We start from the raw sequence: 16,578 nt of genomic DNA, 5'->3' as shown, positions 1-16,578 counted from the left end.
TAGAACTTTTCCCATACAAAGTCACGGTCATGCAATAACTGAAAAATTCTGATCATGGCAACAGACTGCATTATTGTCAATGGTTCAAAAACTTCGTTCAACAAAATGGAAGGGATATTCTTAATGAAACGTTTTTCACTGATGAGTCGTGGTTTCATTTATCCGGCTACATGAACTCACAAAATTCTCGTATGTGGAGTAATGCAAATCCATTGTGTATTCATGAGAGACCACTTAATTCTGTGTATTCAGCAACAGGGGAGACACTTTCAACATTTAATGTGAAAATTTTTAAGTAAAATTGAATATTCAATAAATTAATAACTTGTATTTCATTGAGTTACATTTCGGTATATTCACTGCGGCGATGGCACACGCGGCTAACAAGCATACGGCACTGCGGAGAGACATTTTGAACACCCCGTAATATTATTATAGTAAATATTTTTGTCTCATTAAGTTACTAAAATTCTGAATAACTTCCTTAAAAGCTATTTCAGTTGGAACTTTTCGTTCAGTTGATAAAATGGACAGATTGGCTAATTGTTCTTGATTCATCGCAGAACGAAGATACTTTTTGTTAGGTTAAATTCAGAACAACTCTTTTTGTGTGATATGGCTTAGGTAAAAATGGCCAAGAAGTGTTAGATTACAAGTGATATACAGGTATTGATTCACTGAAGTCCCAATTAATTATAAACAGAAAGCTATCTTGGGCTGTTCATCTAGCAGTAACGACCACGCTTGTATCGGCTCCACGTAGAGGCGTACGATATCTTCTTATTTCTGCTTGTTATCAAACTCATCGTAAATTTCTACCAGATTCTCCAGTGCCACTGCCAGTGTCGTTAGAAGCTTCAATCATACATTTTCGTTCAACAATTGGAAAATGTTGATGATTTCCTTCATGTCCGAGTACCGTTGTGACAACTCCCGTATTCCATTAGAACAGTGATCGACGAACTTCTTCTTGAATCGATAATTCAGTCTCATCAACTAGTTCTCCCGGCATTGTTTTATTTCCCCACCCTCTTTCTCGTCGGTCAGCATTATTATTGCATTTTTAGTACCAAAAGTAACAGCATTGCCTATCGTCACTGAAACTTATTCAGGGTTTTTAATTTTTGCCATTTCTTTATACGAAATCATTTTTGGAAACTGTATATATCGTTGGACTAAATTTACATGCTCCAGTATTGTGTGCCAAACGCTGATGTATGCTATAAACGTAAAATCACATGTAGCTGGAAGGAGCTAGTTAGCTGTAGATCTAGTATCAAGGTATGACTTGGACAACCTTGCGTATCTTTCAAAGTGCTCACAATTGTTTCCACGTTTTCTTGTATGTCTTTAACTGAATTGTAACGAGCACTCCAGCCAGTATCAGACGATCGTCTCAAACTTTTACATTTTTCAAGTAAATGCTATGTTTATATAGAAGACCAACATCTGGAACTTTTTCTTGCGCTCTTCCATATATACCCGACATTGAGGCGGCATTGTCATAACCTTGAGTCTTCCACAACGCAATATCTAGCCCATCTTTTTCCAGCTGCTGTTGAATATCTTTCGACATCCTCTACAGTCTAAGAAGGATTCTCGCATTTCCACAATGTCGTGCTCTATATGGACGTATCTAATTATTTAATTCATTTGGTCAGTTCTGTTTTTCTCGGGAGTGCTGTCAGAAAGTATTCGGTAATATTTTGCCATTTTTGTATCGCGCAGGGGCTACTATCTTCATTTCGTCACGTAACAATTGCAACTGATTTTAAGACAATAAGATTCAAACTGATTGCACTCGTTGCAGTTCTTCAATAGGTATGTAGTTCCTTTTACAAAATCACCACATAATTTCTCTATTGCACTGATTTATTATTTATGTTTCGCGCCGAAGCAGCCGTCGACAGAGCGGATTGCGCCTCTTTAAGGCGCTGACTATAAGTGGATAAAAATTTATGTGATTTTGGGTTTGTTCAAACGTAACAAAACGTTCTTATGCGGTTAGTTCCGGTGAACAAAATCTAGATGCCTCTGATGATGATCTTGATGTCTACAGTTGGTAAAAACCATTGATCAAATCTAAATGACGCTGCAATAGTTCATCTACCTGAATTTTCGTATTCATAAAATAAACAATCGTATTTATGCGAATCTAATGCGCCATTGAATGTAAAACACATCCAAATTTTAAGAATTTAAAATAATAAAGAACGAGGTTGTTCGTGCATCACTGGCAGGCTAAATTTATTTTACAAAAAGTGGATGTATACATGAACTATGAAAACAACAACAATTTTAGTGTCCCATTGTTAAGTGACACAGTCGTTATTACACTACTGGCCATTAAAATTGCTACACCATAAAGATGACGTGCTACAGACGCGAAATTTAACCGACAGGAAGAAGATGCTGTGATATGCAAATGATAAGCTTTTCAGAGCATTCGCATAATGTTGGCGCCGGTGGCGACACCTACAACGTGCTGACATGAGGAAAGTTTCCACCCGATTTCTTATACAAAAAACAGCAGTTGACCGGCGTTGCCTGGTGAAACGTTGTTGTGATGCCTCGTGTAAGGAGGAGAAATGCGTACCATCACGTTTCCGACTTTGAAAAAGGTCGGATTGTAGCCTATCACGATTAAGGTTTATTGTATCGCGACAATGCTGCTCGCGTTGGTCAAGATCCAATGACTGTTAGCAGAATATGGAATCGGTAGGTTCAGGACGGTAATACGGAACGCCGCGCTGGATCCCAACGGATCCCAAAGAGGTATATAGTCAGTGTCAGTGTCGTCGTAACTGCCGCCTGCTTCACGTCTGCTGTGCAGCGAGCTACCTTAATTTAAGTATTAACTGTATTTTTCTTACTTGTCACTTCTTCTTCCGTGTGTATTTGCTTTTAGGAAGCTTTATTTTTCGAGTGCTCTTAATAGTGTTCCATAGATTTCGTGTTTGTTTTGAATACAGTAAGAGAGAGTCCCTGTAGTCAACCATAGTGCCAGTAGTGCTAGAGTTTGTTTTCAATACAGTCCAGAGACAGGTAGTGCTATTTTCATTGTTTTCTACAAGAAGTGGCTAGCAACCACAGTTTAGTGAATAAGCAGCCGCCTTTAGTGAATTAGCAGTCTAGTTAAAGGTTGATTAACTCCCTTCAGTAAATTGTTTCCTTAGGATGGATAGGATGTGTGACTGCTGTGTACGGACGCAGGAGGAGCTGGCCACTGTTCGCGAACAGCTGAGCGTGTTGATGGCCGCGGTCAGCCGTCTTCAGGCTGCTGCCTCGGAGTGTAGCGGCAGTGGGGAGTCTGGTGCGTCGCAAGGTACACCCCAGGTGTTACATGCTTCACCCACTGTCCCTGCTGTCGAGACATCTTCGCGGGTACCGGGCGCAGTTGGGCCACCCTCTCCCCAAGGGGAGTGGCGGGTTCAGCGGCGTTCGCGGCGCACGAGGCGGAAGGTCAATGTGGAGGGTGGCCGTGTGGCATCGCCCGCTCTGCCTGTGAGGGGACATGTGGCTGCTCCTTCAGCAAGGTCCGAGCTGGCACACGGGGGGAGGGGTTTATTAGTTATTGGGAGCTCCAACGTTAGGCGGGTGATGGAGCCCCTTAGGGAAATAGCGAGAAGGTCGGGGAAGAAGGCCAGTGTTCACTCTGTCTGCTTGCCGGGGGGTCTCATCCGAGATGTGGAGGAGGCCCTACCGGCGGCGATAGAGAGCACTGGGTGCACCCGACTGCAAATTGTTGCTCATGTCGGCACCAATGACTCCTGCCGTCTGGGTTCAGAGGTCATCCTCAGTTCGTACAGGCGGTTGGCGGAATTGGTGAAGGCGGAAAGCCTCGCTCGCGGGGTGGAATCAGAGCTAACTATTTGTAGTATCGTTCCCAGAACCGATCGCGGTCCTCTGGTTTGGAGCCGAGTGGAAGGCTTAAACCAGAGGCTCAGACGATTCTGCGGAGATCTGGGGTGCAAATTTCTCGACCTCCGCTATCGGGTGGAGAAATGTAGGGTCCCCCTGAATAGGTCAGGCGTGCACTACACGCCGGAAGCGGCTACAAGGGTAGCGGAGTACGTGTGGAGTGCACATGGGGGTTTTTTAGGTTAGAGAATCCCCTCCCTAGGCCCGACAAGACGCCTCCTGAGACGCGGCAATATAGGAGTAGGCAAAATGCAACAGGGAATAACAATATTAATGTGCTAATAGTAAACTGCAGGAGCGTCTATAGAAAGGTCCCAGAACTGCTCTCATTAATAAACGATCACAACGCCCATATAGTACTAGGGACAGAAAGTTGGCTGAAACCAGACGTAAACAGTAACGAAATCCTAAACTCAGATTGGAATGTATACCGCAGAGACAGGCTGAACAGTGAAGGGGGAGGCGTGTTTATAGCGGTAAGAAGTGCAATAGTATCGAAGGAAATTGACGGAGATCCGAAATGTGAAATGATTTGGGTGAAGGTCGCGGTTAAAGCAGGCTCAGACATGGTAATTGGATGTCTCTATAGGCCCCCTGGCTCAGCAGCTGTTGTGGCTGAGCACCTGAAGGATAATTTGGAAAATATTTCGAGTAGATGTCCCCACCATGTTATAGTTCTGGGTGGAGATTTTAATTTGCCGGATATAGACTGGGAGACTCAGACGTTCATAACGGGTGGCAGGGACAAAGAATCCAGTGAAATTTTTTTAAGTGCTTTATCTGAAAACTACCTTGAGCAGTTAAACAGAGAACCGACTCGTGGCGATAACATATTAGACCTTCTGGTGACAAACAGACCCGAACTATTTGAAAAAGTTAACGCAGAACAGGGAATCAGTGATCATAAAGCGGTTACGGCATCGATGATTTCAGCCGTAAATAGGAATATTAAAAAGGGTAGGAAGATTTTTCTGTTTAGAAAAAGTGACAAAAAGCAGATTTCAGAGTACCTGTTGGCTCAACACAAAAGTTTTGTCTCAAGTACAGATAGTGTTGAGGATCAGTGGACAAAGTTCAAAACCATCGTACAATATTCGTTAGATGAGTATGTGCCAAGCAAGATCGTAAGAGATGGAAAAGAGCCACCGTGGTTCAACAACCGAGTTAGAAAACTGCTGCGGAAGCAAAGGGAACTTCACAGCAAACATAAACATAGCCAAAGCCTTGCAGACAAACAAAAATTACGCGAAGCGAAATGTAGTGTGAAGAGAGCTATGCGAGAGGCGTTCAATGAATTCGAAAGTAAAGTTCTATGTACTGACTTGGCAGAAAATCCTAAGAAATTTTGGTCTTATGTCAAAGCGGTAGGTGGATCAAAACAAAATGTCCAGACACTCTGTGACCAAAATGGTACTGAAACAGAGGATGACAGACTAAAGGCCGAGATACTAAATGTCTTTTTCCAAAGTTGTTTCACAGAGGAAGATTGCACTGTAGTTCCTTCTCTAGATTGTCGCACAGATGACAAAATGGTAGATATCGAAATAGACGACAGAGGGATAGAGAAACAATTAAAATCGCCCAAAAGAGGAAAGGCCTCTGGACCTGATGGGATACCAGTTCAATTTTACACAGAGTACGCGAAGGAACTTGCCCCCCTTCTTGCAGCGGTGTACCGTAGGTCTCTAGAAGAGCGTAGCGTTCCAAAGGATTGGAAAAGGGCACAGGTCATCCCCGTTTTCAAGAAAGGACGTCGAACAGATGTGCAGAACTATAGACCTATATCTCTAACGTCGATCAGTTGTAGAATTTTGGAACACGTATTGTGTTCGACTATAATGACTTTTCTGGAGACTAGAAATCTACTCTGTAGGAATCAGCATGGGTTTCGAAAAAGACGGTCATGTGAAACCCAGCTCGCGCTATTCGTCCACGAGACTCAGAGGGCCATAGACACGGGTTCACAGGTAGATGCCGTGTTTCTTGACTTCCGCAAGGCGTTCGATACAGTTCCCCACAGTCGTTTATTGAACAAAGTAAGAGCATATGGACTATCAGACCAATTGTGTGATTGGATTGAGGAGTTCCTAGATAACAGGACGCAGCATGTTATTCTCAATGGAGAGAAGTCTTCCGAAGTAAGAGTAATTTCAGGTGTGCCGCAGGGGAGTGTCATAGGACCGTTGCTATTCACAATATACATAAATGACCTGGTGGATGACATCGGAAGTTCACTGAGGCTTTTTGCAGATGATGCTGTGGTGTATCGAGAGGTTGTAACAATGGAAAATTGTACCGAAATGCAGGAGGATCTGCAGCGAATTGACGCATGGTGCAGGGAATGGCAACTGAATCTCAATGTAGACAAGTGTAATGTGCTGCGAATACACAGAAAGAAAGATCCTTTATCATTTAGCTACAAAATAGCAGGTCAGCAACTGGAAGCAGTTAATACCATAAATTATCTGGGAGTACGCATTAGGAGTGATTTAAAATGGAATGCTCATATAATGTTGATTGTCGGTAAAGCAGATGCCAGACTGAGATTCATTGGAAGAATCCTAAGGAAATGCAATCCGAAAACAAAGGAAGTAGGTTACAGTACGCTTGTTCGCCCAATGCTTGAATACTGCTCAGCAGTGTGGGATCCGTACCAGATAGGGTTGATACAAGACATAGAGAAGATCCAACGGAGAGCAGCGCGCTTCGTTACAGGATCATTTAGTAATCGCGAAAGCGTTACGGAGATGATAGATAAACTCCAGTGGAAGACTCTGCAGGAGAGGCGCTCAGTAGCTCGGTACGGGCTTTTGTCAAAGTTTCGAGAACATACCTTCACCGAAGAGTCAAGCAGTATATTGCTCCCTCCTACGTATATCTCGCGAAGAGACCATGAGGATAAAATCAGAGAGATTAGAGCCCACACAGAGGCATACCGACAATCCTTCTTTCCACGAACAATACGAGACTGGAATAGAAGGGAGAACCGATAGAGGTACTGAAGGTACCCTCCGCCACTCACCGTCAGGTGGCTTGCGGAGTATGGATGTAGATGTAGATGTAGATGTAGGCCTCGTGTCACTAGCAGTCGAGATGTCGGGCACCTTATCCGCATGGCTGTAACGGATTGTGCAACCACTTATCGATCCCTGAGTCAACAGATGGGGACGTTTGCAAGACAATAACCATCTGCACGAACAGTTCAACGATGTTTGCAGCTGCATGGACTATTAGCTCGGAGACCATGGCTGCGGTTACCCAGGTCGCTACATCACAGACAGGAGCGCCTGCGATGGTGTACTCAACGACGAACCTGTGTGCATGAATGGCAAAACGTCATTTTTTCGGATGAATCCAGGTTCTGTTTACAGCATCGTGATGGTCGCATCCGTGTTTGGCGACATCGCGGTGAACGCACATTGGAAGCGTGTATTCGACACTGTTGGAGTAAGATCACGGTTTGGTTCGCAAAAACATTTTTCGTACTATTCTTGCCCTTAAGCTTTGAAAGTTTTATTTAGACCAATGTCCAGGGGCTGTGACACAAAACTCATTCCTCAGGAATAATAACTAGGTCACTGGCTAGGCTGTGGTTCTTCTTTTTTACGTCCTCAATGAGATGACCACGAAATGTATCAACAAAGAGCATTGATGATAATTTGGAAAGCCTACCAGACGGAATTCCCATACGTTTCAGAGCCAGTCAAGCATTACAGTCTGTCATCCATCCATTCTCTTGATTTCTAACAATGACGTCATCAGTGGTCAACTTTTCATTTTGAGTGTTCTTGGAACTTGTTTCCCTCTTGAAGATTAAGAAAGCAGGAAGTTTGCCCATGTACTGTGACTGCCAGCATTACAGTTATGCGCTGTTTTTCACACCCAGATGTTTTCGTGGTAATGCCTTTTGTTTCCTTCTCGTCATTCGTCTAGTCACGTGACATACTAACCAAACTTGCGTCTCATCAGCACTGTCTGTTTCGCCCATCGAAAAATTCTCGTCTTTCTGAAGTGTGATGACATAACGCTGAAATTCTTCAAGTTTCTTCTCAAAATCCTGTGGAAGCTTTTGGCATACTCTTTTACGGCATCGCAGAGATAAGCCTGCCCGTCTTATAAAGCGATCTACCCATCCATGGCTAGTTATAATCTTTCCTTGGTATATTAAGAACTGCAGCCGCCTCTTTTGCTTTGTTTCTTAGGATATCGCTGGTCATAGGTTGTCCATTCTTTCTCCTTTGGCGGACGAATGAATGAATGTGTGTGAAATCTTATGGGACTTAACTGCTAAGGTTATCAGTCCCTAAGCTGACACACTACTTAACCTGAATTATCCTAAGGACAAACACGCACACCCATGCCCGAGGGAGGACTCGAACCTCCGCCGGGACCAGCCGCACAGCTCATGACCAGTTGGCGGACGAATTCCAAAACTTTTACTTCAATGTCAGGGTGCCTTCCTTTGCGAGAGCCAGTGTGTTAGTTGCAAATAATGCCAAAATCTGTTTCTTCTAGAAGCGAGCGTTAGGCTCTGCAATAATGACCTCTCGTCCCGCACTTTTGTTGCCATATTTCTCAGCATAATGCATTATTTTACGCATCGTAAGATGTTCTCCTCTGCTTGCCTTCCATTTCGTGACTACCTAATGCATACACACTACGCAGTAACACGCCCACGGTAATGTAACGATGTTGAGAATTACAACAATGCAGTGTGACATAAGGAACAATACCTAAATTTCAATAATGTTGCCAGTGAACCACAGACTCAAGTTTGTATTCGAACTAATGAATCATCGAAACTGCTATGTACCCCAATTTTGAACACTGCGTATGGTAAAAAGAAGTGCACATTAGATACGGCGGTATTACGGTATCTAATAATTATAATTTTTAGAGTGTAATAATTTATTTAAAAATTAATAAATCACTGGTAAACTCTGCAGTGCATTTTTGTGCGTATTTTTAAACTGCACTTCACTACACTTGAATAGGTGGCATAGGTATCAAAAAACGTTTCGTGTAAAATAATTGTGTGTAGCAGACAACTGATTGTACTGTAATTATAAAGTTTTAATGCAACTGTTACGGCATAAAATCAGCACCGGCACGCCAGTCGGGAACGACAGAGAAGAGAAGGCTATGAGAAGAGGTCAGCCAATCGCACACTGACCGACCTGCTTTCAGGACGACAACGCTACAGCAGCAGCCTTTAGATGAAGACGAAGCGCTGCGACCAACTGGTGGCAGTCCACTTCGATAGCAGCCTCAACGTTAGCCACCTCGTTAGCAGACGCATCGTAGCTTCTGTCATTAGCGATCTCTGCGTAGTACAGTTAGACGTCATCAGTCGCTGCAGTTCAGTTGGCATACTCTTGTTAGAAGTGGTCAGTAGGACCAGACGTATTACTTGTGTTTGTCTATTCTGAAGAAGACTGATTCAAAGTTAAGTATCTGTACTTATCTTGTTGTAATAAAACTCATTAATACGAGATGTTGGATTGTTTGTTCCCCCCTCCCCCGCCCCCAGTCATCCGCTGTCGGCCACTGGCTATAAAAATGAATAATCGAACTTTATTGCACTGAATCCGCCCAACACCAAACACACAACACAATTCATTGCCACGTGACGATGGTGTCACAACTGTTAGGTCGCTGAGATTGGCAGGGCACAAAATGTTGCCACTAGTGCCGATATGTAACGAACGGTACTTCGAAGGCCGTCGACTAACTTTTCGTGAAATAAATAACCACAGAGACAAATTTACTTACTTCACACAATCTAGCAGACTCATATGCTGTACTTACCAGTTGCAAAGAATATGAAAAACGGGTTGTCAATCTTTCTCAACTGAAAGTTGCACATTAGGTAGTGTTCAAAAACGAGTACTCAGTCCATGGTTCTGTTACTCAGCCAATCAGTTATACACAAAATCACATCAACTATTGTGTTCTTTTTAGTGATTTACGTAAAATGAATCCTAGAAAAAAAAGTGAAATAAAATATTTTCACGTTATTTCTTGTTCACATAAAGCATAAAGAACAAATGTCAGAAATAACATTCAGTACTTTATTATGAAATACAGATGGCAACCCTATCTGCCACATTAATCAAATATCCACGAATGGGGATGATAAGTGTAACGATTATGAGGGTGTGCATCCTATTAAAAGTAACTGCTGTTTAACTTTTCCCTCTTACACTACACGGTAGGTTCCTGAATATAAAACGTCACACAAAAAAGATGTACCAGGGGCAACAAACACACTTAATGAAAGCAATGTCTACACTCACTTTCCCTAGCACAACTGAAGACAACTAACTTACCTCTTGTTTCGTAAAGATGTCTCGTATCCGTCATCCCAACTGGTTTTTTCTCCGCTGACCGCAGGCTTCAACGTTTATGCATAACTAAGTGAGCAATGGGAAACATTTCTGTGGTATTAAAGATGAAATTACGGAATACTGGGATGACACATGATTTTTTTGAAGGGTCACTTTTTGAAACCGCATGACAGTTTCCCATTGTAACACAAAAGTTTGAAATTTGGAAAGTGCCTAAAACCTTCTTCGGTAATGGTGTATAGGCGTGGCGCCCTGTGACGTCACCCATTCGCTCGGCGACTCTGCAAACATTAAGATGTTGACAAATTCGAGAAAAGGCCAAAGTTCTGAAGTTCGTGTCATGTGTAACGCGGGTTAATGATGTCAGATTGGCGCCAAATTACAGTACAATTCTGCCCATCGCCTCCGTGGACGTGTGACACAATGGAAACATCACACCTCCTCTTACCCACATTTCACCCCTTCTTTTGACGCCTTTGTGATGGATGTCAGAACCGAGGTTTTCTTATGGCCCAGGAAAACACTACAGACATACCGACGCACAGGTTGCAACATTGACACGTACGTGAGTAAAATGGCAATGGGTCCCTCTAAGACCCCCAGTTCTACAACTGCCACTCACGCAACTTCGTTGTGGACTTGAAAACGAGCGTTATTTCAAAAAAATCAAATGGCTCTGAGCACTATGGGACTTAAGTTCTGAAGTCATCAGTCCCCTAGAACTTAGAACTACTTAAACCTAACTAACCTAAGGGCTTCACACACATCCATGCCCGAGGCAGGATTCGAACCTGCGACCGTAGCGGTCGCGCGCGCGTTATTTCACCCGCGCTATTCTGACCTCTATTGCAGAGGCGCTTGAAGAATGGGTGAAATATGGATAAGAGGGGGTGTAACGACCTTTCCAACGAGTTACACGGCCACCGTGGCGTTGGGCAGACTTGTGGTGAAATTTGGTGCCAATTTGACATCATTAACGTATATTACACCTCAGTCGAGTTTCTGCGGTGAGGCCTTTTCTTTTCATATTTTCGACACCTTACTGTTTGAAACGTCGCCGGGCCCGAGGGTCACTTCACAGAGCGCCACGCGTTTCCACCATTGTAGATAAGGTTGTAGGAACATTTGAGCCAAATTTCAAATTTCCGTGCTGGAATGGGAAACAAGTACGGGGTTTCAAAAAATGAACCTTCAATTGCGTTGCACAGCGTAGTTTCGTGTGAGCCGATGGCCTAGTGTACGTCTTCCAGTTAGACGTCACTTCACGTCCGTACTGGGCAACAGCGACTTTATCCACGGAGGTGAACAGGCAGCAGGAAACGTACAAACTCTAGAACTGAAAAGGACAACAGTTCACGCAACAGTGGCAATAGTGCCTCAGAGCGAGCGGAGAACCGTCGCCGCTGCAGGGAGCGATGAAGGTCAAACGGACTCTCTCGATAGCGCAGTAACAAACAGTCCGTGGTACGAGTTCTGCCACATACCGATAGATGGCAATCGTATCGTTTTCACGGCGGCGGTTGACTTCATTGTACTTCAGCCAATTTGCACGAAATTGTTACAAATTATCTAGACAAACCTTTTTGGTAAATCAGTCTACCTATTAGTAAAAATCGTATCAGAATGTCCACAGGAGTTCCTGATATGGCCCAGACACACAAACAGAAGTGAGCAGAGGACTTAAATAAAAATACATATACGCAGACAGAGAAGACTTTCGACCTTCCTTCTCTGCCGATGACCAATTCCTACGCCTCACACATCTCCTCTCCCTCCAGCTTAACTCCCGTCGCTCCGCCAATTCTGTCTCCTTCTACCACATAAAGGCCTACGGCCGTGTCTGGCAGCCCGGCCTCCTGTTTAAACTCCAGACCTACTCCCATCCTATCAACTATGTCCGTCTGATTGCCTCCTTCCTCTCTCGCCGCCCCTCCTACGTTACCATCCATAACGCCGATTCCTGCACCTTCTACCCGTCTGCGAGTGTGCCCCAGGGCTCTGTCCTCTCCTCTCTCCTCTCCTCTACCTCCTGTACATGGCAGATATGCCTCAACCCCCCCCCCCCCCTTCAGTACACCTCCTGGAGTATGCCGATGACGCCGCCTTCCTTGCCCTTGCTCATACCCTATAATGGTCCCAACACCTTCTCCAGAATCACCTTGACCTTTTTGGCGCATGGTGTAACCAGTGGCTCCTGAAAATCAATCCTTCCAAGACCCAAGCAATCATCGTAGGTCATACCATTTGCTCCTTGTGGCTACTTGATTATTCCCTTACCATCTGCACCCATCCTGTCTGCCTCTCCCCCATCCTCACCTTCCTTGGCCTCACCATTGACCGTCACCTCACCTGGATTCCTCATCTCCGTCCTATCCAATCCAAAGCTCACAACTGCCTCCTTAAACTCCTATCTGACCGGACATGGGGGTTGAATTCCTCTACCATCGTCCACACCTACAATTCCTTAGTCCATCCCATCCTCTGTTATGTCAGTCCCACCTGGATATCTGCCCCCCCCCCCCCCCCACAAATTCTATAAGTCCCTCCAGAGCCTCGAGCACCACGCACTCTGCCTCGCCTTCTGTATATGCCTCCCATCTCCCACATCTTCCTCGAACATATCTGTGTCCTCTACACCTCCCGCCGACTTGATTCCCCTCATCCCGTGGTTGCTCCTCTCCTCTCCAACCCCCACCCTCTGCAACACCTTCACTGTTCTTTTCCTCATCTCCTTTCCCAAGGTGGCTTCAATTGACACGCCCTTCTGAGTGATGCCCTCTCTCTGTCCATTTATCCCTCCTATCAACTCTGATCCTCACCTCCCCCTCCCTCCCTCTGTTCTTTTCCAGTTCCCTCTCCCCTCCTTCCATCCTGTTTTTTCCCGCCTACCCTCTGTCTGACTCACTTCGCTCCCCCGAGTCCTTTTGCTCTCCCCTCCACTGCCTTTCTCACTCCTTGTGTCTGCCCTGCCGCCCTTTTTTCTATATCCTCGCACTCAATCGGCTCCCCCCCTTTTTTGTTTTCCTCTCCTCTCGCCTTTTTTCCCCCTCATCAGTGTGGGTCCTACCCTCCCCTCTGTCCCCCCACCAGTCGCCGTGTCGCCTCTATAGTACTGTTTTAAGTGAATCTTTAGTGTTGTGTGTCCCTTGCCAGTGTTGCGAACAGCCACCATACTGTCGCTAGTTGTGTTTTTTGATCTCGTGTGAACAGAAACAAGACTGTCGCCGTGTTTTTTAATTGTGCCTGTCTATTTACTATGTGGTTTACTCAGCATAAACGACCGTTTGTTTTTATATTTTATTCACATCTTTTTCGCATGTTTCAGTTTTTATCAGTCACCATTTTGTCACCTGCTTTTATTGTTCTGGTATCTCCTAATTCTGTTTTTTTACTTTTCTGTAGGCTGCAGAGCGGCGTATTGTGCTGCTGCCAGCCTGCACCCCCCCCCCCCCCCCACAGAGACAGAGAAAAGAAGAGAATCTAGTGAATGAAATCTGTAGTTCCATGAGGCTGTTCGCAGATGATAATGATGATATATGCAGAGAAGCTGCAACTCTAAAAAATCGTAACGAAAACCAGAAAGACTTGCAAAAGATCAACGCTTGGTGCAGGGATTGGCGTTCGACGGTCACTATCAACAAATTTAACGTATTTCGCAAAAATAGACAGAAATACCTATTATTGTATGATTACAAAACTGCAGAACAATCACTGGACACAGTCATATCCATAAAATATCTATATTTATCCGTGTGGACTGATTTAAATTGGAACGACCACATAAAACGCAGGGAAGACAGCTGACCGATTGAGTTTCATTGCAGAAATCCTCAGGAAGTGAAGTCCACTCACAGAGGAGATAGTTTACTAAACCCTCGTTCGACCAGTATCTGAATATTGTTCCACCTTGTGAGATTGATAGATGAAATGCAGAAGATCCAAAGAAGAGCAGCGCGGTTCGTTACGGGTGCATTGTGCACTCAGTAAGCGCAAAAGCTTCACGGAGGTGTTCATACAAAGCCAGTGGCAGACACTACAAGAAAGGCGTTGTGCATCACGGTGTTCTTTAATATTGAACTTCCGAGAGCGTACGTTCCTACAACAGTCAAACAATATATTGCATCCTCCTACATGTATCTTGCGAAAAGACGATCAAGGTAAAACCGAGTGAAGCCCGCGCGGAGGCTTACCAACAATCGTTCCTCTCGCAGGCCGTTTCATTGGATCACGAAAGGTGGCGACTGTGATTAACAAAGTATTCTCCGCCACACACCGTAAGGTGGTTTGCGTATTACATTTATGCGTAGGAAGGTATCCACGAGACTGAGCGAGAGGACGCAGGGATGCGAAGTTTAGACTCGAAAACAGTGGACTCTTACCATGAATCACATTTTATGGCGGTTCAGTACGTCCATTCCGTACCTCCACTTGATTTTTTCGAATGAATTTGCAGTAGTCCTTTCGTTGAGAACAAGAAAATTATCGTGCTCACACTGGAGGGAAGGAAATATGTCGTCTCCTTTTCAAAGGAATTATCACAACATTCGCATTAAGCGTTTTAGGGAAACCATGGGAAATGCTAACCAAGATGGACGGATTGGGGTTCGAACCCTGCTCTGGCAGTATATGACTCCAAGGTGCTGACACAGGAAAGGTATGATTGCCAGACTGTGAGAAACATGCTATTGTCTAATTACTTTTGATAAATAAATTTTGATAAATTACTTTTGATTTGACATCAGGCTCCACTGTCTAACAGACGAGTAACGGTGCTATTTCCACCACTCTAATCCACGGCGCCCAGTAAGCATCTCCACATGAAAATCATGTCCTTCTCGATGGATTGTTCTGACACCTGTCTCTCTACGTGACCTGAAGCAGAAGTCCTCTAATATAACTGAGACGAAACGTTGATGTCTGAGTCCGCAGCTCGTGGTCGTGCGGTAGCGTTCTCGCTTCCCACGCCCGGGGTCCCGGGTTCGATTCCCGGCGGGGTCAGGGATTTTCTCTGCCTCGTGATGACTGGGTGTTGTCTGCTGTCCTTAGATTAGTTAGGTTTCAATAGTTCTAAGTTCTAGGGGACTGATGACCATAGATGTTAAGTCCCACAGTGCTCAGAGCCTTTTTTTTAAATGTCTGATTCGTAAACTAAGTCTCATAGTTTAGAAATCCGATAGGATTTAATGTTTCCTCGATGTCTCCATACCACAGCAGCATAATTGACAGTCGAATTGGAAATTTTTAACAAGCGTTACAGATTTCTAACGGAATGCCCGAAATTGGGGGGCTCCTGCAGTCAAGCTCCATTCGAAACCACTAAATGCTTTTCGCTGGCATGTTTTCGTGGTTGCCCTTGGATTATAGCATGTTTGCATGAAAGTGAAAACATCCTGTCTGGAGAAATTTCACTGATGTCGGCAGGCGGACGTGTTGTTTAACAGACCGAACCTTTCCACTATTTCGACTTTCAGTTGCCTTGGCTGTGTACTTTAACTTGTTTTTCGGCAAGACGTTCCCATGATTTACTCGGATCCTCGACGGGTGTAACTTCTTACCAGGAATTCTTAGAAAGCATTCACTCAGTGCTGGATTCGTAAATGAAGGAAAGCAGTACAGTCTTCGACAAATGAGACATACCAGGCGATCAAAAAGTCAGTATAAATTTGAAAACACGGAATAATGTAGATAGAGAGGTACAAATTGGCAAACATGCTTGGAATGACATGGGGTTTTATTAGAACTAAAGAAAATACAAAAGTTCAAAAAATGTCCGACAGATGGCGCTTCATCTGATCAGAATAGCAATAATTAGCATAACAAAGTAAGACAAATCAAAGATGATTTTCTTTACAGGAAATGTTGTCTTTCAGCATCCCTAGAGATGTCGGTCGATCACAATACACTTGGGACTTCAGGTAACCCCAAAGCCAATAATCGCACGGACTGACGTCTGGGGACGTGGGAAGCCAAGCATGACGAAAGTGGCGGCTGAGCACACGATCATCACCAAACAACGCGCGCAAGAGATCTTTCACGCGCCATCTGTCGGACATTTTGTGAACTTCTTTTTCTTTGTTCTAATAAAACCCCATGTCATTCCAAGCATGTGTGCTACTTTTTACCTCTCTATCTACATTATTCCGTGGTTTATTAAGTTTTCAAATTTATACTTACTTTTTGATCATCTTGTACTTTGAACTCTGCGTACCGTTGCATTTTACGTTAAAATTTGTATGTGCATTGTTTTAAATGTGAAACCAATATCTGCAAGCCAACACAGTGTAACATTCTAGGACAGACGTGTTCACCG

The sequence above is a fragment of the Schistocerca cancellata genome, chromosome 4 (genome assembly GCF_023864275.1).
Source record: "Schistocerca cancellata isolate TAMUIC-IGC-003103 chromosome 4, iqSchCanc2.1, whole genome shotgun sequence".
Lineage (NCBI taxonomy): Eukaryota > Metazoa > Arthropoda > Insecta > Orthoptera > Acrididae > Schistocerca > Schistocerca cancellata.
Note: the sequence above shows the minus strand (reverse complement) of the source record.